General features: G+C 42.1%; 1 long non-coding RNA gene across 1 annotated transcript; it reads right to left on the reverse strand.

Moving 5' to 3' along the window:
• Nucleotides 1-14,237: 14,237 nt before the first annotated feature.
• LOC117527915 lies at nt 14,238-24,619 on the reverse strand. The gene is made up of 3 exons (XR_004565635.1): nt 24,608-24,619; nt 15,657-15,661; nt 14,238-14,519 (listed from the first exon to the last, which is right to left on the reverse strand). It is a non-coding gene; the product is annotated as an uncharacterized LOC117527915 (long non-coding RNA).
• Between the last annotated feature and the right edge of the window lie 205 nt (nt 24,620-24,824).

Raw genomic sequence — 24,824 nt, forward strand, 5'->3', positions numbered from 1 at the left:
ATTTTGGAGTGATCCAGATCTGGATTGGAGGACGTCAGACATCTCTGATTGCTACTGTTTTTCATTTTATTGTTTCACGTTCTATATTGTAAAGACTTAATTAATGCCATTACACCACACACTCCAATACAGTAGGTGGTGATGTGCACCTCTAAAGCTGGATTGCAGTCTGCCAATAAACACAGTTTAGAAGTAGTAGGTTGAAGTGTTGACTGTATTTTGAGACTGTGGCTGAGGATGTGACCAAGGCGAGACCAAAACAATCATGGCAGCAAAGATGAAGTAGAGATACATAACAGAAAGAAATCAGTTCGTATTCAAAATACGCACAAAATTTCAACTCAATAATACCCCAAAATCCATTCTTCGGCAGAGTTTAGCAGGGATGTGACCCAGACATTGCCAGCAGCAACATCCATACAAACAACACAAATTGTAGGTGCACAGTAAATTTTGCTGAGTAAAATATACTCTGCCAGGATAACATTTGGTCCCAGTCTAAATAGAATAAAATACACTCTATGATAGAGTGAAATCTGTTGTGTGGGCCGCCCAAAGAGGAGGTACTGCTGGCCTATGCCAGAGGGCGCCCTGCCTGTAGTCGGGTTTCAGGCACCAGAGGGCGCCGTTACTACCCAGGAGCCAGGACTGACAGCTGTCAGCAATCACCATCATCATCACTATAAAAGCCTGGAGGAGACACCACATCTCTGCCGAGATATCAGTTTACCACTCAGGTAATTCTCTCAGCCATTTTTCTGTGCCGAACACACATACCTTGTTTGTTCTGAAGCTTTTGCAGCAGTACCTGGAACTCTACTCGCAGCTGGAGCTGGGTTTGTGGACGGTGGGGGAGTGACGATCTTCACTCCTCATTCCACTTACCATAAGTAGTAGTTCAGGCTCTGCCGTTAACTTGTTCCAGAGTTGGAGGTGGAGGTGTTCCCTCCAAGTGGATAAACATTGTGAGTTGCTGACTGCTTACTGGGTGCCCACACACCCACCATTAACCTGTTTTTGTTCCTGCCAGCAGTACCGGATCTGACAGCTGAAGCAGAGGCCACCTGGGGACTCGGGACTTGGCGGCTTCAGTGTACTGCAGGTCTTCGTTGGCGGCGGAACCTTGTGGGCCCCGGCTCCTCTCTGGATAGGCGTCTCCTACCCTCGGGCGTGCCCACACGTCACCTGTTGTATTTTGTAATTGACTGTCTAAAAGTAGTATTCGACCTGTTGTGCACATTTGCCACAATAAATTGTATTTATTGGATTATCTATTGACCGTTCATTTGCGCCCCCTGTTGTGGGTCCGTGCATTACACTTTCCACAACAAAATCAGCTCTACTGTCTTGTCAAATCAAATGTTTCTACTCCAATAAGAGTTGATTTTACACTGAGTATATTTAACTCTGTTTGGACTGGGACCAAATGTTATCCCAGCAGAGTTAATTTTACTCTGCAAAAGTTACTGTGTGATGTGTGTATATTATATATATATATATATATATATATATATATATATATATAGCAATCTATCACCTACAATTTGTTTTGGTGTTATTGTATGATGGATGGACTAATCAATCTAGTCAGTCACTGCATTTTACTGGGGCAATGCCTAGTAAAGAACAGCAAACTTTGACTATTATTCAGGTTGTATGCACATTTGTGTATGTGTATGATGGTGGTTTGTGTAATACCTTTATGGGTAGACAAAACAATAGCAGTGGCCATGTTAGGCACCTGACCTAAACCTTTGAAATGAAAGAAAATGACAATCTTATTTCAAGCGAATTCTAAATTCAACTACACCTGTTTCTAATGTCCATCAAGCATGTAATGACGGGATTATTTTCAGCAACAAGCCAAGACATGTCCAGCAGGTGGCAGACAAGTAACATGTAGCTCCCACCACACCTGATCCTAATTTTCATCATCTGTCCAACGGGTGACAGTGCCCTTTATATGACAAACATCTTTATGGAATTTTACATAAGCAAAACAAAAAACGTAACTAAATTGTAATCAAGGGAGTTTTTCCTTCCCACTGTGGCCAAGTGCTTGCTCATAGGGGGTCGTTTTGACCGTTGGGGTTTTTCATGGTTATTGTATGGCCTTGCCTTGCAATATGGAGCGCCTTGGGGCAACTGTTTGTTGTGATTTGGCGCTATATAAGAAAAAAGTTGATTGATTGATTGATCAGTTAATCCTGATTGTGTGCCCTTTTTAATTTAGAGAGATATGATGATATAGTATTCATCATTTTTGAGTTATTTTATAAATAACCTGAAGTGGTCATCTATCTATCTACCTCACTCAGTGTTTTTATGGGGTGCATGCTTGGGCTTTTCCCAAGCCTAGGAATATTGCTACTTGCTTGTTTTAGCTCAGGGGTGGGCAACTTGTTCCAGAAAGGGCCAAGAGGGTGCAGGTTTTCTTTGCAGCCACTGACTCCACAAGGTGATTTCACTGATTAATATCACTTTGAGCAGATGGGATCAGTTAATGAATGAAATCACCTGGTGGAGTCAGTGGCTGCAAAGAAAACCTGCACCCTCTTGGCCCTTTCTAGAACAAGTTTCCCACCCCTCTGTTTTACCACCGTGGTCAGTTCCCCCGTCTTGTCATTAAGAAGCGTGGAGAATATGTGTGATTGGTTAGCTGAAGCACCACGTGCACCTGTGTCTCACACACATGCACCCATCCTCCCCCGTGGATGGAAAAAGTAAATAAATTCAGCTGGATGGGCCTCCAATCGATGCCAGCTATTGAGGTTAAGTGCCCTTCTGTGTGCAGGGCGGGAGTGGAGGTGCAGTTCAACCAGATACTGGTCACATCACCACACACATTCAGCCTGATTCTTTGCCGATGTCACCATGGCAACCCTTCATTTCTTCTTGGTACACTCCCATTTCACCTGTCATTTTAGTAATTGGCTTAGATTTTTTTTTCTTTCTCTGCATATCTGGAGGGGAAAAAAGTCATGATGATCATATTTATGAAGCAAACTGTGACAGGCAGGTGAAGGGAAACAGGAAGAAAAAAAACAGCTTTCATTAGGTTGGAATATTAATATGGCAACAGGGCTTTTTAGGGACTAATAAAGCTTGTTCTCCTCACTTTCACAGGTTCCTGCTCATTGTGTGCATGAGCCAAACTGCAGAGTGAGTCTGAGTTTCGATTCACTTTTAATTGGGTCACCGTCTCGTCTCTCAGCACTCATGCAGCCGTTCTGTTGAACTCAGCTTAATTAGACCTACACGATTGTGACACTGTAAGAAACATCTTATATCTGCTTTCCATCCATTTCCATTGATGTTCTGTTTTTAGAAGTATTGATAAGACAAGCTATATAATGACATTTGCTATACCACTGTAGTCACTAATGGCCCTCGACCGGTGCAGGACGACGCAGCAGCACACAAAGAAATGATAAAAGAGTTTATGGAAGTAAAAGATGCTTTCAGGCCCTATAGAGATAGCCAGGTCTAATGGCTGTTTGAACAGATGCTCCTCATTACCAAGGTCAGTGGCATCAGGACTAGCTGAGATCTGGCCTCTCATTTGTGTCAGACAGTCAATGTGGCACTCAGACACCATAAACTATGTGAAAATGCAAAAAAAGTGGTTGTTTCTTTATAGGTGACAATGTGCAGTCTGCACAGTAATTTAAGCAGCGTTAAATCAGCACTGCGCTGAGTGCACATTGTCCCATTCTAATTGTACTGTCATTTGAGAAATGTTTGCCTGTTTCTGTGTTCTGTTTCCAGAACTGCCCTTAAGGAGCTTGTTTTAACATAGGTCAAGGTCATTGGAGTCAAAGGTCAAAGTTGTGGCTTATCTGTTTGTTCACGTACTCTTCCCAGGTCCTTTGGCCAGTTTCCACCAAAATGATGTGGATGACTGTGGACCCCAAACTGCTCTTAAATGGTTTGCTTTGGCAAAGGTCAAGGTCAATGAGGTTATAGATCAAAATTTTTATTTTTCACTCCAATGTCCACCAAGTATGGTACGTGAAGGTTTGATCTGGAATTGCCCAGGCGAGGTCAAATTTTCCAATGGACAAACAGTGGTGTTGAGGTCATTGGGATTACAGTAAAACTTACCTAAAACGTCATCGTATAAACCGGATACTCGCACTCACCGGCCAAAAGTCCCAATGTTTTTGTATAGTTTTCCATGTAATACACATCATATATACCGGATTTTGTATAACGGATTTTCGGTCACATTGGACAAAACATCTTGTCCCATTGCAATGCATTTCCATTAAAAATCCCTTGCGTGTACCAGAAAGAGCAGTCTGGATGTGTCCAATTGCAATAGAAATATGAAATTAAGTTCAGCACTGACACTAGCCTATTCAAGGAAAGTGGGTACTGTATTTCCTTGATTAAAAGCCCGGAGGTTTATTTTTTCAAACTGTCCTCAGACCCCCAAACAAAGAAGGCCGTAATTCAAGGCCAGTGATTATTAACAAGATGCTGCTTGCTGCCTGTGTTGTAATATGGTCTTAAATTTCACACAGATATCCCTGGGTGTGATGAACCGAAGAGAACTGCTTTAGATCAGATCCCTCTGTGTAGCTGCAAACCCTCTCCATAGCCCGGTCGAAACGACAGAGACTGTGATTGGTCACTTTTCCGGATTCACTCCTTCCTCTCCCATTATATTTTAAAAGTTTTTGCAGTGTGCACACAATTACATTTCAATCATGGATCAAGTAAAGGAACATTTGGTAAAAAAGTTCGCAAATATGACCAGCTTTTAAACACGGAGTCTAAAAACTACAATGACGCTCAAATGACCTGCAATTCATGGAGGGAAATCGCATGTACCGTACCGTTGATTTGGAGGTTGATGATTGTATAAAAAAGTAGAGCTCGCTGAGGGACAAACTGATCCAGAAAAAGCCACAGTTTCTACCAACGCAACAGAGAACTTTAAAAGGTTCAAGGGCATGTTGACATCATTAAATAGCCGCGGAGTTACAGAGTTGTAAAAGAATAAATCAGGCTTTAGGATTTTAAGGTATCACTCTGCAGCAGACTTGAAAACAGAGTGACTCAACCAACTGTAATCCTTTTAATGCACATAATGGCGCTTATTTAAGGCAGGTGTTTATTTTCTTCAAAGTTTTAACCTGGTCATTAAATGAGGCAGGCCCCCATTCATGGTCAGGCATTTAATCAAGGAAATATGAAGTCTAACTGGAGCTGGGATTCTCCGTAGATCATTCGTCACCTCCTGACTGTAACTAATCTGTTACATCCATATAATGGATTTTGCCCATTTTATACATACAGTGGATTTTGTCAGGTATACACACACACACACACACACACACACACATACACACACACACACACACACATATATATATCAGATCAAATAAATTGTATTTATATAGCGCCAAATCACAACAACAGTTGCCCCAAGGCGCTTTATATTGCAAGGCAAAAGCCATACAATAATTACAGAAAAACCCCAACGGTCAAAACGACCGCCTATGAGCAAGCACTTGGCTACAGTGGGAAGGAAAAACTCCCTTTTAACAGGAAGAAACCTCCAGCAGAACCAGGCTCAGGGAGAAACAGTCTTCTGCTCGGACTGGTAGGGGCAGAGGGGAGGGAATCAGGAAAAAGACATGCTGTGGAAGACAGCAGAGATCAATCACTAATGATTAAATGAAGAGTGGTGCATACAGAGCAAAAAGAGAAAGAAACACTCAGTGCATCATGGGAACCCCCCAGCAGTCTAAGTCTATAGCAGCATAACTAAGGGATGGTTCAGGGTCACCTGATCCAGCCCTAACTATAAGCTTTAGCAAAAAGGAAAGTTTTAAGCCTAATCTTAAAAGTAGACAGGGTGTCTGTCTCCCTGATCCAAATTGGGAGCTGGTTCCACAGGAGAGGAGCCTGAAAGCTGAAGGCTCTGCCTCCCATTCTACTCTTAAAAACCCTAGGAAATACAAGTAAGCCTGCAGTCTGAGAGCGAAGCGCTCTATTGGGGTGATATGGTACTAAGAGGTCCCTAAGATAAGATGGGACCTGATCATATATATATATATATCAGATTTTGTCAGTTTTATACATATAGCGGATTTCGATTATCACAGACAAAATTCAGTGGTCCGCCTGAATCCATTATATGCGAGTTTTACTGTACATGTCAAAATTTAAGTAATTCACCCGGATGTGCAAAAAAATGTGGCACACACATGGAGATGGGTTCTGGAATTGTCCAGGAAGGTCAGAGTTACCATAGGTCAATCACTGTGGCCAAGGTCATGTCTGTCTGTCCCTTTGCATATTCTTCCCAGGTCCTTTTCCTGAGTTCTACCAAACTTGATATGTCAATTAAAGGTTGACCCCAAAATTGCCCTCAACGAAAGAAGAGCCCGATCTGCACACACTTAAGTGGGTTCCAGACTTACCCTGGCAAGATCAGCCGGAGGTCAGTCATTTAAGAAAAGGCCCCACTGACATTGGTCAGTGAGGTTAAATGTCAGATGGCCGTAGTCATTACTTGTTGCTAGTGGGTACTATTACAGAGTAGTGTTACAGCAACTCCATCACAGTGTGAACCTGATAAATAGCTACAGAATTGTCCTACTCTGCGGCAGAGTTGGTTTAACCTGCAAAATTTACTGTGTGGCTCAATGTTGGCCATGTGTTTGCAAGCACTAATGGCCCTGTCACACCTTGACCATTTAGTCTGCATATGCCAATGTACAAAAAATACACAGAATATGCTGGCGTACGTCTAATAAGTTACGGGTAAGTTTTGTATAAGTTAAGAGCACGTTGACACACCCTGGTATATGGCGTAAAACGGTGAGTTTGCTAAAAAATTTTGGACATGCACAATATTTTTGATGCATGCCAGTGGCTGATACATCCCACATATGAGGACCATAAGTTGTAGGTAAGTTATGTGAGTCGAAATACGTCTATTGATGCTGCCGTTGATTGGCTGAACAACTGAAAGCTGCAGTCCTCGTGAACAATTCAGACTGTTTCAAATATTAAAACTGTTCGCACACAGAGTAAATATAAAGTCTTAATCTTACCCGTCCAGTTCAGTTGGATTCATCATCATAGTATGATGAAAACTTATACACATAAAGCGTCCTTATTTTGGAAAATGACATCTGAAAATACTTTAGTTCCTTGTCGTGGCTGAAGAAACATAGGGTTTTAAAATCAGTCCCTCAGTGGCTTTTCTGCTCCTGGTGTGTTGTCCCACAGAAATTTTAAAAGTTGAAAGAGTCACAGTGCCTCATTCATTCATGTTAGTGTTTACCACAGGGATCAGTCACTTCTCCAGCATTCTGCACGTGATGAAAATAAATCCCATGATCCACCATGACAAAAATTCAATTCAATTCAATTTTTAAAAAGTGTTAAATTCATTGTTTTAGCCTATGTGTGGAGGGGCAAGGCCACACAACAGTGTATGCGCTCGAAACGTGCATGTCAACATCTACATGCGCTGCCTACCAGACAGCAGGGTTCTGGTGGTGGAAACGCCAACCATGCTAGACTTAATTGTTCTGACCCAGTCTATACTGACCTGGATCGTTCAGTGGGAATGGGGCTGCCAGCATACACTGGCTAAATCGTCATGGTGTGATATTCAACGGAACCAGCATATTCGCCAAATTTTTCACAAGGCGGCATACACTGCCAAACTTGTCAAGATGTAACAGGCCTATAAGTATGAACATGCTTTCTCTGCCTTTTACATACAAACACAGACAAAATAAAATTCATAAAGCAAAGCTGCTGCAACAGTAAATTGATCAAAAGTGATCAGAGAGCATGTTTCAAAATATCAGGCATTTAGTGAAAATGTTACATAGGCTTTTAAACACATTCACTAGTAGTGAAATGTCAGAGCTTATTTTCATAAAATTACCTATCCATGGGATCACAAATTTGACCATGACCTCTGACACTGATCAACGAAAATCCCAACCAAAATCAAGTCACTTCTTCCCATCCATGGGTCCAGTGTACTTGCTGAGGTGATCAAAATTAAATTGTGTTCTTCAGATTTCTTGCTAACATGCTCACAGACACAGATACATAGAGACCAATGGCATTGCAAGGCGACGGCACTAATACATGCCTCACATGACTGCCCTTTGGCTTTTAAACTGAATTCTTTTGGGTAAAATATTCTAAGGTTTCACAAAAATCACACATTGTTCAGTTCATTATTCGATGATTGTTACCCTATTTTGTTGTTCTGTCATCATCCGTTGAGCTGTAAATTTACAAAATGATTTTTCGTAATCTGAAACAGTCTGTTACTTCTTTACTACATTGCTGTTATTTTGATCAAAAATGTATTTTCTTATGCACACACTGCTAAGTAGCTTCATTTCCTCATTCATGCCTCTGTAATAACTTCATTAGATTTTCAAATATCAATGTTTTATTTTGCAGTGTTGCAATAACAAATCATTTTTTACAATGTGGAGATTTTGTTTGGAATAAAGACATAAAAACTAAACTATTATGTCTCACTGCAGAGTGCAGAAACATGAAAGCCGATTTATATATGTGCTGTGGGGGGGAAATGTCAGCGGAATTAATTGATTTGCCCATATTTATCAGACGAGAGTAAGAGCCTAATCCCAGCTTGCATTATTAAAGATAATACCACAGTGGTTTGGGCAAGAGCACCACACTGAATCAAACTCCGACATGGACTGATGATGTATGGATATATTATTCAGAGCGTTCCATTGGCCTCAGAACACTGCAGCTCCTTTATCTGCCCTCCCAGCGTACTGCGTCTTGATGCATACAAACGCACACGTGCACAGATGAGCACAACCACCACTCATCAACCCCTGGAGGGCACCTGTGTTTTCAAAGTAAGGACCACTTAGAGAATAGCCTCAGGCGTCTGAATACTGAAGTGCCCTGTGTTACACATTAGAAGTGTTGGGAAAGTGTAGGAACACGGACCCACAACAGGGGGCGCAAATGAACGGACAATGGAGTAAGTCAAAATAACAACGCTTTACTGTTGTGAATGTGCACAACGAATACAACCAATCACAGCAAAATCACCCATGTTAAATTAACACTGACAGTGGACATATGGTCCCACACTGGGTCAATGTAGGACCATATGTCCACTGGCAGTCTGATTTTAACACTGTGTGTTAATTTAACACTGATGATTTTTGTAAAATTTAGTTTGTCCATGTTCAGATTACAGGACAGAGGCCTGGTTGCATACTTAGAACATCTTCATGTGAATTTACTTTTAAATACTGGGGGAGAGGGAGGGATGCCTTGGTGGGTGGACATTTTGACCCAATGAACTTTCAGCCTAGGACATTCTGACCACAGACTTTTCAGCCTAGCCTGCTTTAACCATAGGTTGTGCCAACCACAGACATTTCAGCCTAGGATATTTCAGTCATAGGATGTTTCAGTCCATGAAACATCCTAGCCCTACTAAGCTTTGGCCTAGGGAATTCTGGCCTCTGATGTTCCAGACACAGACATTTCAACCCTAAAATAGTTCAGCCCTTGGGCATATTGGCATTTCTCAATTTATAGTTTAGTCTGCTTATATTGATTTGGATATCTGTCTGTCTGTCTGTTCATTTTCAAGACTCATTAATTCCAGCAAAGGGTGATGGGGATGGGGAGTTGGAACCTATCCGAGTGGTCACTGGGCAATTGACAGCCCTGCAATAGGCCACCAGTCTATCATAGGCCTGCCACATAAAGAGAGACAAAGTCATTCACACTCTCATTCACAGCTACGGGCAATTTAAAGTTTCTAATTCTCCTAAACTGCATGTCTTCGGAGGTGGAAGTTAGCCAGAGTAGCCAAAGCAAACATGGAGAAAACATGCAAACTCCTCAAAGAGAGGACCAGGTCAAATTACAACCAGGAACCTTCTTTGTGAGGCAACAATGCTAACCACTGAGCTTCAGTGCTGGCTGATATACATTAAATATGGCTAAAATATCCTTGGTATGACATATTTTTTGGCCATAACATTCTAGACCAGAATGTCCTATTCTGAAACATCACTCGTGCCAATGTAGGTCATAGTAAACAGTGGTTTAAAATCATGTGTACACCACCAAAAGATCAAATGTGTAGGAGGCAAATAGCCACTGTTCCTGCAGATGCAGACATGAGGTTAATGATCAGAGATTTCATTCAATTCTCCAGGCGAGCAAATGAGGTTTGATCAGACGCCAGCAGTGGAAGAACGCAAGCCAGCGTCACAGCTCAGTATAATCAACACTTTAATATTAAAAGAAAAACAATCATATTAACAGGAGATATGAGTGTTTTGGGGAAAGATGCAATCTAAATTTTTAATGGCCATTCAGGCGTCTGTTTGGAGAAGGAAATGAGTCGTGGCTGTCACCCTTAATTTGTGCTGCCTCCCTTTGTGTTCCGGCAGTGGGCAAATAGCTGTGGGAAGACATTTGAATGTCTTAATAGACGTAACTGCTTCATCTCTAAATGTGTTGAAGTGGAGACGTGAGGAATGGCGTCATTACAGTAATGTGTTCAGGAAGCCAATGAGTTGTGCTCTAACCTCTGCTGCTCAGCCTGAGATTTGGTAAGTGCACAATCTTAATGTCACCTTAATCAAAGAGGGAAGGGGGGAACACTCACGTCAAACAAAGCCCCAATTACATTGCGAAATTGCTCTCAAATGAGTCGTACAATGTGTCTGGCTGCTCTGTTTATGTGTTCTCATGAAGTTTCCGTGTCTATTATGTGACTGCAGTGGTACAGTAGGTTTATATCAGGGAGGTCTGTTCGTGTGGACTGTTGCCATAATACCATCAAACTGTATTTTTTCCCCACCATGAACATAAAGAAGGAGCCAATTATAAATCACTTACAGGACAGGAGATAGTGCTGCATGCATAAGTGAAGCAAATGCAGGGTTAGATAATCGTACGATAGGTTTCCCATTAGATCTTCCTCCATCAGGCACCAGGACTGGGAGATTGGATTCATGTGCACAGTGTTAGTCAGCCAAAACAAAGAGTTCCGTCTCATCAGGAGTCAACGGGAATCTGTTTCCGTGAACATTCGTCCTCATCATGCGTCGTGTTACTGCGTTCACAGGAAGTAATGGCCGCAGGTCTTGTAGAGTTTAATCCTCCAATGTGTATTTTTTTAGGACTGAAGAGGTTTTAGTGATGAATATGACCCATCGCACGCTGCAGTGTGGTTAACCAATAAGTTTTGTGTGTTAATAACTCGAGAGGTAAGGCAGAGCAGATGATCAGTCATCCTGTCAGGATCTTACTGTCTGATTAGACCAGATCATTCTTGGCAATATTTAACCTGCCACTGTTTGATATGTCATGGAGTCGCAGACCACTCTTGTGTTTTGAGTTCATGTTGCTTTAGACTTGCAAAATATTATTGCTTGAAATGATACTTTTAGTTTTGTTGTTGCAGTCCATAATTTTAAGGGAAAACACAAGTTTAATTTAGAACCTGTTGGGATCTGCCTCTGTCATACATCCAGTCAGGTTATCATCACAAAAAATTTGTAGTAAAATCTATTTTTAAAAAAGTAAAAAAAGAAAAACATATGTATTGTATTCCACACAGTCCCTCTCAAGCTCCATCAGGTTGGATGGGGAGCATCGGTGCACAGCCATTTTCAGATCTCTCCAGAAATGTTCAATCAGATTCAGGTCTGGGCTCTGGCTGGGCCACACAAGGACATTCAGAGCTGTCCTGAAGCCACTCCTTTGATGTCTTGGTTGTGTGCTTTAGGTCACTGTCCTGCTGAAAGATGAACTGTCGCCCCAGTCTGAGGTCAAGAGCGCTCTGGAGCAAGTTTTCATCCAGGATGTCTCTGTACATTGCTGCATTCATCTTTCCCTCAATCCTGATGAGTCTCCCAGTTCCTGCCAATGAAAAAACATCTGCACAACATGATGCTGCCACCACCATGCTTCACTGTAGGGATGGTGCCTGGTTTCAGCCAAACATAACACCTGGCATTCACACCAAAGAGTTCAATCTTTGTCTCATCAGACCCGAGAATTTTGTTTCTCATGGTCTGAGAGTTCTTCAGGTGCCTTTTGGCAAACTCCAGGCAGGCTGCCATGTGCCTTTTTACTAAGGTCTGGCCACTCTACCATACAGGCCTGATTGATGGATTGCTGCAGAGATGGTGTTCTTTCTGGAAGGTTCTCCTCTCTCCACAGAAGACTGCTGAAGCTCTGACATCTGGTTCTTGATCACTTCCCTGTCTAAAGCCCTTCTCCCTGTTCGCTCAGTTTAGACAGGCAGCCAGCTTGAGGAAGAGTCCTGGTGGATCTGAACTTCTGCCATTTATGGATGATGGAGGCCACTGTGCTCATTGGGACCTTCAAAGCAGCAGAAATGTTTCTGTACCTTTCCTCAGATTTGTGCCTTGAGACAATCCTGTCTCAGAGGTCTACAGACAATTCCTTTGACTTCATGTTTGGTTTGTGCTCTGACATGCACTGTCAACTGTGGGACCTTATACGTAGACAGGTGTGTGTCTTTTCAAATCATGTCCAATCAAATGAATTTACCCCAGGTGGACTCCAATTAAGCTCTAGAAACACCTCAAGGATGATCAGTGGAAACAGGATGCACCTGAGCTAATTTTGAGCTTCACAGCAAAGGCTGTGAATACTTACGTACTTGTGATTTTGTAGGATTTGTATTTTAATAAATTTGTAAAAATCTAAAAAAAATAACAACTTTCACATCATCATCATTATGGGGTATTGTGTGTAGAATTTTGAGGGAAAAAATGAATTTCATCCATTTTTGGAATAAGGCTGTAACATAAAAAATGTGGGAAAAGGGAATACTTTCCGGGTGCACTGTAGCAGGTTTAAATGAAGTATAGTCAATTTTGTGCAGTTCAGCTATAGTGTATAGCGTTTTTGGATGTGATCTTGTCAGATTAGCAGGATACCAAACAACAGCACCCGCAACCCAAATCCTCTTCCAACATTCATGAGCCAAGTCCTGCTGGAAAAGGAAATCAGTATCTCCATAAGACTTGTCACCAAATGCAAGTATGAAGTGCTCTAACATCTCCTGGTAGAAGGCTTTGCTGACTTTGAACTTGATAAAATACACTGGACCAACACCAGTAGATGATGTCGGGCCCCCAAATCATCACGACTATGGAAACTTCACACAGGACTTTAAGCAACTTGGATTCTGTGCCTCTCCACTCTTCCTGCAGACTCTGGGAGCTTGATCTCCAAATGAAATTAAAAATGGACTTTAATCTGAAAAGAGGACTTTGGACCATTGAGCAACATTCCAGTTATTTTTACTCCTTAGCCCATGTAAGACACTTCTGACATTGTGTCTAGTTCAGAAGTGGCCTGACACTGGGAATATAACACTTGTAGTCAATTTCCTGGACACATCTGAGTGTGATGGCTATTGATGCTCTTACTCCTGCCTCAGTTCACATCTTGTGAACCTCTTCCAAGTTCTTGAATCACCTTTGCTTGACAATCTTCTCAAGTTTGTGGTTATGCCATTTGCTTGCGCAACTTTTCCAACCACACTTTTCCCTTCCACTGAAATTTCCATGAATGTGCTTTCATACTGCATTCTGTAAACAGCCAGGGCTTTCAGCAATTACCTACTGTGGCTGAGCCTCCTTGTGGAGGGTGTCAGCAAATGTCTTCTGGACACCTGTCAAGTCAGCAGTCTTCACTATGATTGTGGTTGTGTGTACTGAACCTGAGATTCTTGGTATTTATGCTGTTCAAATACTGACTTGAAATGCTTGAAACATTTTAGTTTAAATGTAACACTAGAATATATAAAATTTTCACTTTCTGAAATACCTGACAACAGATATTGAACTTTTTCATATTATAATTTTCTGAGCGTTTTTTCCCAGTGAAAATTGGTGTTTATCAGGGATGTGTTATCGCTTTTACACTGTTCAATGCTTGCATGGACTGTTGGGTACACAGTAAAATTTACTCTGCTGAGATAACATTTGGTCCCAGTCCAAATAGAGTTAAATATGCTCTATCACAGTGTAAAATCAACTCTTACTGGAGTAGAAAGACTTGATTTGACAAGACGGTCGAGCTAATTTCTCTCTATAATAGAGTGTATTTTACTCTATTTAGACTGGGACCAAATGTTATCCCAGCAGAGTATATTTGACTCAGCAAAATTTACTGTGTAGGGTTGAGGAAACCAGTGACTCAGGTACTTTTCTTGGTGAGGAAAGATTTACTGACCTTAACTTCATGGATGATGCTATGATCTTTGCAGAGTCAATGGATGCTTTGATTTCAGCACTTGAGAAGCTGAATGAGGAATCAGAGTGTTTTGGTTTCAGATTGTACTGGATCAAGACTAAGATTGAGGCTTTTAACGACTTCCTGGACTCAGCCTTCAGAAGTGCATCTCAATGTGGTGAAAGAGTTGAATTTGTAGAGACATTCACTTATCTTGGTAGTGACATACATATCTCCGTTTCCTCAGCCTTTGAGATCAAGAGGCGCCTGGGAAGAGTGTATGGAATTACAAGGTCACCAGACAGAAGTGTTTGGTAATACCGATATCTTTGCAGGTGAACAACTCTTTAGGGTGCTTGTACTGCCTGTCTTGTTGTATGGTTGTGAGACTTGGATGCTAACCAGTGACCTAAAGTGACGATTGGTTGTCTTGACAACCAATCGTCTTGGCTGGAATGACGTATCAGTGAGTTTGCATGTTGTCCACATGTCTATGTGGGTTTCCTCTGGGCACTCTGGTTTCCTCCCACAATCAAAAACATGCTTATTTAGGGTCTGCTCCTTTCTCTGCCCCTGACCAAGTCAGTGTCTCTACATCTGGAGTTGGTCTCTGGGTGCCGGACTGTGGCAGCCCACTGCTCCTCGTGGTTGGATTGTGTCTAACTGAAATTAGGATGGGTTAAATGGACAAATTTCATTGTATATATGTATAAGTACAATGACAATAAAGATTATATTATTATTACTATTAGCAAATGAGTAGTTACTGAGAGAGACTAGGATGAGGAATAACACTTGCATTGTGAGGGAGTGTTACCTATGACACTGTACAAAACAAACCTTGCAGAAGTAGGAAGCAAAAGATTTCAAAGACTGTGGAAAGAGTGAGACTGTGGAGAGAGTGAAACTAGTGAGAGTTGTGTCTAAAACTTCAGAACAACTGACACATAGTGAATGCCTTAGCCAAGACAGGAATTGTTGTTTCAAAGAAGGCAATGCCTTGGACAGGAATGGACTGCAAGGTTGCAGACCAAGACAAACTCCAATTCTGCAGAAGATACAGCTTCAAGCCAGACTGAACTTTGCTAAGGACAACCTGGAGAAAGATTATGCATGCTGGAAGTGTGTCCTTTGGTCAGATGAGATTAAACTAAAGCTCTTTGGCCACAGAGATGTTGCTTATGTTTCGAGAAAGAAGGGATAGGTGTTTCACCCAAAGAACAACGTCCCCACAATGAAACACAGCAGTGGGAGTATTATGTTGTGTGGATGCTTCAGTCTGTCTGGAACTGGGAATTTCCTCAAGGTGGCAAGAATCATGAGGAAAGAAGGATATGTGAAGATTTTGAAAGACAAACTCAAGCAGTCAGCAGCAAAACTGGGTCTGGGTCATCGTTTTGTCTTCCAACACAACAATAATCCTAAACATACATCGTTTCTGGTAAAGAACTACCTCCAGAAAACCAAAGTGAAAATTAGTGACTGACCTGCACAAAGCCCTGACTTGAATCCTATTGAAAATCTGTGGGGTGAATTGAAGACCAACGTCCATGCCAGACGACCATCAAATCTAGAGGAGCTTGGGAGATTCACCAAAGAAGAATGGTCTAGGATTCCTTAGGAGACATGTCGGACACTTATTGAAAACTCAAAAAAAAAAAAAAGAAAAAAAAAAGAGACTGCAGGCTGTTATCCAGCAAAGAGGACAGACAATTAACTATTAGCATCACGTCAGCTAATAATTTTGACCTGGTAGTTTTTGTTTTTTCTGAAATAATTTTGTTTCTGTGTACAAAGTAAAATAATGTGAGCATCCAAAATGACACTAGCAAGCCAAGTCAAGTCTGAGCATTCACTGGTTCTGTGCTTTGCCACATCCATGGAAATACCCTGGGTCCTGGATGGCAACCACCCAGGTGGTCCATTCCCACATCTCTAAAATAACTATCTACCACAGCCAGGTGAAACATGGGTGTCCCCTTGGCCTTCTTCAGCTACTGGGGTCCTCTACACTCAGGCACCTGTGTGCTGGGTCATGCATGGGCCACATGGCCAAAATGTCACAGCTGATGCTCCCTCACAATGCAAGTGATACTCCTCCTCCTAGTTGATCTCAGTAACCGCTCATTTGATACAAAGTCATTCCAACAGAACCCATGGATCCTTCAGAGACACTTAGATAAAACTCCACTGAGATAAAACTGAGATATTTAAAAATGCTGCACTGAAAATTCCCTGCTCTGTGAAAAAAGCATTTGAGAAAATTTTGAAGAAAACATAAAATTTCATTAAAGTAACTTTGTAACTCTGTATGTGGCAGCACTAAGAGGTTAGCACTGTTGCCTCACATTGAGAAGATCCCAGGTTCACTTTTGACCTGGGTTCCCTCCTAGTGCTCTGGCTTGCTTCCAAAGACATGCAGGTTAGATGAATTAGAAACTTTAAACTGACCGTAGGTGTGAGTATCAATTTGTTTGTCTATATGTGGCCCTGTGACAGACTGACCTGTCCAGGATGTACACTGCTTCTTGCCCAAAAAACACTGGGGTAAGCTCCAGCCTCCAAAGTGACCCATAACTGGAACAAGCAGGTGTAAAAGATGGATGGATGGATGGATGGATGGATGGATGGATGGATGGATGGATGGATGGATGGATGGATGGATGGATGGATGGATGGATGGATGGATGGATGGATGGATGGATGGATATGAAAGCATAGGTGCAAATTATTATGTTAAAAGTTGTTGCTATGTTCAAAAATAGGAGGTTCAATGGTCCTGTGTCTATCACAACTCAAAATTTCTGAGCTGAATATGCATTAGTTTTGATTGAAATACTTGGAGAAATTTTGCTGACCCACTGGACTGACTGACTGACTGCCTCCATTAGTCCTATACTTGTCTTGCTAATTGCAGGGAAAAAGAAATGAGTATATCTTTTGCTGGACTTCTTTAGAACCAGTATCTCATCAGTCCAACCGGCCTGGTTTTTGATTTGTGTGGGCCACACCTGTGCAGCTAGAGTTGACATGATCTGCAGAGGAATGGTCTATTTGAAGAGTTTCAGTCAGGTTTTAGAATTCATTATAGTACAGAAACAGCATTAGTGAAGGTTACAAATGATCTTTTTATGGCCTCGGACAGTGGACTCATCTCTGTGCTTGTTCTGTTAGACCTCAGTGCTGCTTTTGATACTGTTGACCATAAAATTGTATTACAGAGATTAGAGCATGCCATAGGTATTAAAGGCACTGCGCTGCGGTGGTTTGAATCATATTTGTCTAATAGATTACAATTTGTTCATGTAAATGGGGAATCTTCTTCACAGACTAAAGTTAATTATGCAGTTCCACAAGGTTCTGTGCTAGGACCAATTTTATTCACTTTATACATGCTTCCCTTAGGCAGTATTATTAGACGGTATTGCTTAAATTTTCATTGTTACGCAGATGATACCCAGCTTTATCTATCCATGAAGCCAGAGGACACACACCAATTAGCTAAACTGCAGGATTGTCTTACAGACATAAAGACATGGATGACCTCTAATTTCCTGCTTTTAAACTCAGATAAAACTGAAGTTATTGTACTTGGCCCCACAAATCTTAGAAACATGGTGTCTAACCAGATCCTTACTCTGGATGGCATTACCCTGACCTCTAGTAATACTGTGAGAAATCTTGGAGTCATTTTTGATCAGGATATGTCATTCAAAGCGCATATTAAACAAATATGTAGGACTGCTTTTTTGCATTTACGCAATATCTCTAAAATCAGAAAGGTCTTGTCTCAGAGTGATGCTGAAAAACTAATTCATCCATTTATTTCCTCTAGGCTGGACTATTGTAATTCATTATTATCAGGTTGTCCAAAAAGTTCCCTAAAAAGCCTTCAGTTAATTCAAAATGCTGCAGCTAGAGTACTGACGGGGACTAGAAGGAGAGAGCATATCTCACCCATATTGGCCTCTCTTCATTGGCTTGCTGTTAATTCTAGAATAGAATTTAAAATTCTTCTTCTTACTTATAAGGTTTTGAATAATCAGGTCCCATCTTATCTTAGGGACCTCGTAGTACCATATCACCCCAATAGAGCGCTTCGCTCTCAGACTGCAGGCTTACTTGTAGTTCCTAGGGTTTGTAAGAGTAGAATGGGAGGCAGAGCCTTCAGCTTTCAGGCTCCTCTCCTGTGGAACCAGCTCCCAATTCAGATCAGGGAGACAGACACCCTCTCTACTTTTAAGATTAGGCTTAAAACTTTCCTTTTTGCTAAAGCTTATAGTTAGGGCTGGATCAGGTGACCCTGAACCATCCCTTAGTTATGCTGCTATAGACGTAGACTGCTGGGGGGTTCCCATGATGCACTGAGTGTTTCTTTCTCTTTTTGCTCTGTATGCACCACTCTGCATTTAATCATTAGTGATCGATCTCTGCTCCCCTCCACAGCATGTCTTTTTCCTGGTTCTCTCCCTCAGCCCCAACCAGTCCCAGCAGAAGACTGCCCCTCCCTGAGCCTGGTTCTGCTGGAGGTTTCTTCCTGTTAAAAGGGAGTTTTTCTTTCCCACTGTAGCCAAGTGCTTGCTCACAGGGGGTCGTTTTGACCGTTGGGGTTTTACATAATTATTGTATGGCCTTGCCTTACAATATAAAGCGCCTTGGGGCAACTGTTTGTTGTGATTTGGCGCTATATAAAAAAAATTGATTGATTGATTGATTGATGAACGGTGGCACTGTCGCCGTTGGGCCTTGGTTACACATCTCACAATGGATCTTTATTTACTACACAGAACTCGGAAACAGATGGTCAATCCATTTACCCTAAGGCCACTGATTTGTTCGTATTTACTGCAACAGCCAAAGAAAAGCCAGGGTATTTTTTCCTTTCTCCTTCCTATTGATCCAGTGCTTAGAAAATCTGCCCTGCTGTCTAAACACTATTGATCCCTCTCAACGACAGGCTCCCGCACCAGTGTATAAAGGGACTGGATGAATTGAAATTTCATTTCCAACAACTTGTTCCTGTTATTTTTACCCTTTTTTTCCCATTGTAGGGAACATGTGCTGGCGGGCTGCCACTCGGAGAGTCGATCGTGCATTGACTCTTAGAGATCACAGGTTTACCCTCAGCAGGTCTTAGCTCCTCCATGGCTTAAACAGCTCGGCTCTCTGTCTCTTTATCACAGTCTAGTCTGCATGCGACTGGTATGTGACTGCTCTTTTACTTAGATCCTGATCATTATTTAAGGTTTTAAGGGCAGGTTTATTGCCAGAACAGATCCTTGGGCTTTCACAATTTGCAGCTTATCCGTAAGCAATCAGAAGTGAGGTTATCATTCCTACAGCCACATTAAAGGTCATCCAGCTTGGAGTTAGTGAGCATGTCTGCAGTTCAGTGACTACATTTAGCCATATGGGTGATTTTGTATATTCTACCCCAGTAACCATGTTACAGTAAGCCATAGGTCCACTAAACAAAAATATAAATGCAACACTTTTGTTTTTGCTCCCATTTTTCTTGAGCTGAAAAAGATCTAAAACATTTTCTATACAGACGAAAGACCTATTTCTCTCAAATATTGTTCACAAATCTGTCTAAATCTGTGTTAGTGAGCACTTCTCCTTTGCCGAGATAATTTATCCCACCTCAAAGGTGTGGCATATCAAGATGCTGATACGACAGCATGATTATTGCATAGGGGTGCCTCAGGCTGCCACAATAAAAGGCCACTCTAAAATGTTCAGTTTTATCACACAGCACAATGCTACAGATGTCGTTTTGAAGGAGCATGCAGTTGGCATGCTGACTGCAGGAATGTCCACCAGAGCTGTTGCCTATGGATTGAATGTTCATTTCTCTACCATACGCAATGTCCAAAGGTGTTTCAGAGAATTTGGCAGTACATCCAGTTGGCTTCACAACCGCAGACCACGTGTAACCACACCAGCCCAGGACCTCCACATCTAGCATGTTCACCTCCAAGATCGTGTCAGACCAGCCACCCAGACAGCTGCTGTAACAATTGCTTTGCAGAACCAAAGAATTTCTGCACAAACTGTCAGAAACTGTCTCAGGGAACCTTATCTGCATGCTTGTCGTCCTCATCGGGGTCTCGACCTGACTGCAGTTCATCGTTGTAACTGAATTGAGTGAGAAAATGCTCACATTCAATGGCATCTGGCTGATCAGCTCTATGCAAAGACGATGTGTTGCACTGTATGAGGCAAATGGTAGTCACACCAGATACTGACTAGTTTTCTAACCCCCGCCCCAATAAATGGTAAATGGACTGCATTTATATAGCGCTTTTCCATCTGCATCAGACGCTGAAAGCGCTTTACAATAATGCCTCACATTCACCCCGATGTCAGGGTGCTGCCATACAAGGCGCTCACTACACACCGGGAGCAACAGGGGATTAAAGACCTTGCCCAAGGGCCCTTAGTGATTTTCCAGTCAGGCGGGGATTTGAACCCAGGATCTTCTGGTCTCAAGCCCAACACCTTAACCACTAGACCATCACCCCCCGCCCCAATAAAGCAAAACTACACATTTCAGAGCAGCCTTCTATTGTGGCCAGCCTAAGCCATACCTGTCAGGTGGGATGGATCATCTTGGCAAAAGAGAAGCACTCATTAACACAGATTTAGACAGATTTGTGAACAATATTTGAGAGAAATAGGTCTTTTGCGTATATAGCACCGCCGCAACGCGCGAAGCCTCCGCTCCTCTTTCCATGACAACAACTCCTGTAACAGTGGAATGTGCCGTTCATTTCCAAACTGGACGCTGTGTTTTATCCGGGACGTCATCTGACTAGCACAGGAATTGTGAAAAGACATGGACATCAGCACTTTTTCGGCACATTGAGACAGACGTGCGGAGGAACTCCGCGCGTCGCGGCGGTGCCGCATGGCGCAAAGCAACGCCGTGATGAAGCCTCATGGGACATGTTCTGGCATGTCCAGGCACATCCACAATTTCTCGGATAATCACTCGATGGAAAAACCACCGACAGCTGTCTGAACGCCATCTCAAAGCCGTCCTGTGAGACCAAAATGGAGGTGGTTTTGTCTCGCTCCAGCAGCGAATCCATCGTGAAGCGCGAAGCCTCCGCTCGGCTTCCCATGGCAAAATCTCTTGTTAAAAGTGAAATCTGCTGGAAAATGGTTGATGTCCAGCTCTTGTGATAACCAGAGAAAGTGCACACGACAGTCCCGGCTCCACAGAGCCATCCGTTTAGAAATGATCCGGTGGTTTGTGGCTCTCGATGGCGGCACGGAGCGCGGCGCGCCGAGTGTCCTTAAAGCTGTCCTTAAAGCTGTAGTAACAGTTCTTATTCTCTGTGAAGCCCGTAAAATTTTCACTGAAAGCCAGATAAATTTTTCGAATGGTTTCCAGCTGCCAGTCTCTAACAGTTTCTGAAAAAATTCTGATAGAAAAAAAGTCCAAATCATTCCGCCATTTCCTGACAATGAAAATCCGCCGAGGGGGTGGACCACTCCTCACTCAAAGCCTGCTCACAGGCGAATGACGCAACCGACAGGCGTGGAAAAACTCACGCATGCACACGAGGGTTCAAGCTTGTCTGACGCAATCACACATGATTCAAATCCATATGGTTTTTGAAAAAAATAATAAGGTCAGATACTTTTCTAATAGACCTCGTATTTTAGCTGTTACATAAAACAAATAATGAATGTTTTTAACATTCTTTAAATGGACTGAATATTTAATTCAGTGAAAGCTGGAACATACCATTCAATGCAATACTAGCGCGTTGCTCGTGGGGATACATGTAGCTGACATTTTCCAAGGGTGACAATAAATTATACAAATTTCTATAATAAGATGGATTGACATGAGTCCAGAATGTTTTTAGAACCTTAGACCTCAACAGTTTTTAGAGAAAGAACTCAAACCTTTTATTTCCTGTTAATTATGTCAATTTTAAATGTTAATTTACTGTTTTTATGTATTTATAAATTGTTTAGGGTTTTGTTATCATATACACACTATTATTAATATTTTACTACAACCCCAATTCCAATGAAGTTGGGACATTGTGTAAAATGTAAATAAAAACAGAATACAATATTTGCACATCCTCTTCAACCTATATTCAACTGAATACATCACAAAGACAAGATATTTAATGTTCAAGCTGATAAACTTGATTATTTTTTGGGCATCATTTTTCAGAGTCCAGCATGTCCTGTGAGACTTCAACACGAAGGTTCTTTTGCTCCGCCATCAGCTTCGGCATGAATTTTACCGCCACTCTTTTCATGGCCAAATCTTCTGTCACAGTGGAATGTGCCGAAAAAGTGTTGATGTCCATCTCTTCTGCAATTTCTCGGATAGTCACACGACGGTCCCGTATCACCACAGTGTTCACTTTGGAAATGATCTGGTCATTTCAGCATGTTGATGGCCGACCAGAGCGTGGCGCACTCTCCACCGTTGTGCGGACGTCATTAAACCGGTTGTACCGCTCATTAATCTATGTGATGCCCATAGGATTGTCACCAAAAGCTGTCTGAATCTTCTGAATGGTTTCCACCTGGCTGTCGCCCGGTTTCTGGCAAAATTTGATGCGGCGCTGCTCCAGTCGTTCCACCATTTTCCTTGCAATGAAAATCCGCTGAGAGCACAACACACGTCCTCACACAAAGGCTGCTTACCAGCAAATGACGCAATTGACAGGCATGAAAAAGTTCACGCATGCGCACGAAGGTTCAAGGTTGGCTCATGTAAGCACACGTGATTCAAATCCATCAGGTTTTTGCAAAAAAGAAAAAGGTCAGATACTTTTCTAACAGACCTCGTATAGGTTGAAGAGGATTTGCAAATCATTGTCTTCTGTTTTTATTGACATTTCACACAATGTCCCAACTTCATTGGAATTTTAATGGTGGAAAGCTTGTGCATTACTCAAAAGTGGTCCAGTTTTGGACAGAACTGTATCAAGGCCACACACAACCACATATTATGGTGTCACAGAATTACAATGAATGAACTTGCGTGACTCCATGTCAAACATGCAAGGCTTGAGTGTTGCACCCTTTGAGTGCCCCTTTGTGTCGAGAGTTCGGAAAGGATGTCACTGTCTCGTGCGCAGACACACGCATACACACACACGCACACACACACACACACACACACCGCTCTCATCAAGTAAAACCAAATCATAATGGATTGAATTCTGTGTGCCTTGCAAATTCTTACCATTACAACAAGACAGAGTGTAACATAAAAAGGGAGGCTCTGTTTTAATTAACATCAATATTCATGTAATGGCCACGAAGCTGGTTCATGTTCCATTTCAAACTCTTAATGTTACTGCATATTTTAATATGTTATCATTTCCACCATAATAATTCTTATTATGGTTACCGTAATTATTAGATTTATGGCAAAATTAGGGTTTTGCTCCCTGAAGGCATATATTGTGCAGCAACTGGAATTTTCTCCAGGGTGTATAATGCTCCCATTGTCTCCCCCTCGAAATACTGAGCAGACGCTGATAAAGATAAACACACAAACACCCTTGTGTGTCTGCTGCTGTGCCTGTAAAACACTCCATCTGAATTGCATATCCGCCTTGCCACCAAGCTTGTCATAAGCTGTATTAAGAAAAATGGTCACACAGTTTGACATAAATTGGAAAATGACATTTGGAAAACGGGTGCTGCTGTGGAAATTAGAGATATTAAAATTATAAATCAGTGTCTGGAAGTGTGGGGGGGTGCCTTTTCTCTTTTTCTGTCTCCCTTTCTTTACTCATTTCTTGCTCTTAGGCCACCGCTCATATGATTTGCTTCTTTCTCAGCTGGCTTGGTGCTAAGACAGTAAACGTGGTTGTAAATGGAGCCACGTGAGTGGGATCCACAGGGAACCATCCCACCCTCTCATTGTGTGTTTGTGCGTCCGCTGTGTCGGTTTCTCCTTGACTCATTGCCGAGCTGTTGCTGTGTAACCTGCTAATGGATCATCTGAGAGGTGTGATATGTAATATGCAAAAGTAAGGTGTGCCAACGCCTTTCCAAACATGCGGCTTCAATCCTCTGTATGCCTCACCTCCACTCCCTCTTTCACATGTGTGTGTGTTTGACAGAAGGAGCAGATTTCTCAGCTAAAAATGGGGACATAATGGAGGAGAGGTGCAAGCTGAAAAAAATATCATTACCCTTCTGTTGACCAAAAGTCCACACATCTGAATATAGCTTATCCTGTGAAAAGTGAAGGGTTTGCCACAGGTGACATCAATCCAGTCTCTCCTTTGATTCGGCTCAAAGAGCACAGTTAGAAAAGGTCGGAACTGCAGAGGACCTTCTTGCTTTATCCTACCTCTAACCTCTTTAACCTCCTCCTTTAAAAGAAAAACATCCCCGTATTAAAACTACCACTATGCCACAGTATGCTACCTTTAAATTACTGTTCAGTAGATCTTTTCATCCACAGTGCGTGGATAAACCATCTGTTTTTACATCCTTGATGGATTAGGACTGCAATCACAAAAAATAAATAAATAAATAGTCAGACTGTT

This window comes from Thalassophryne amazonica, chromosome 2 (assembly GCF_902500255.1).
Source record: "Thalassophryne amazonica chromosome 2, fThaAma1.1, whole genome shotgun sequence".
In the NCBI taxonomy this organism is placed as follows: domain Eukaryota; kingdom Metazoa; phylum Chordata; class Actinopteri; order Batrachoidiformes; family Batrachoididae; genus Thalassophryne; species Thalassophryne amazonica.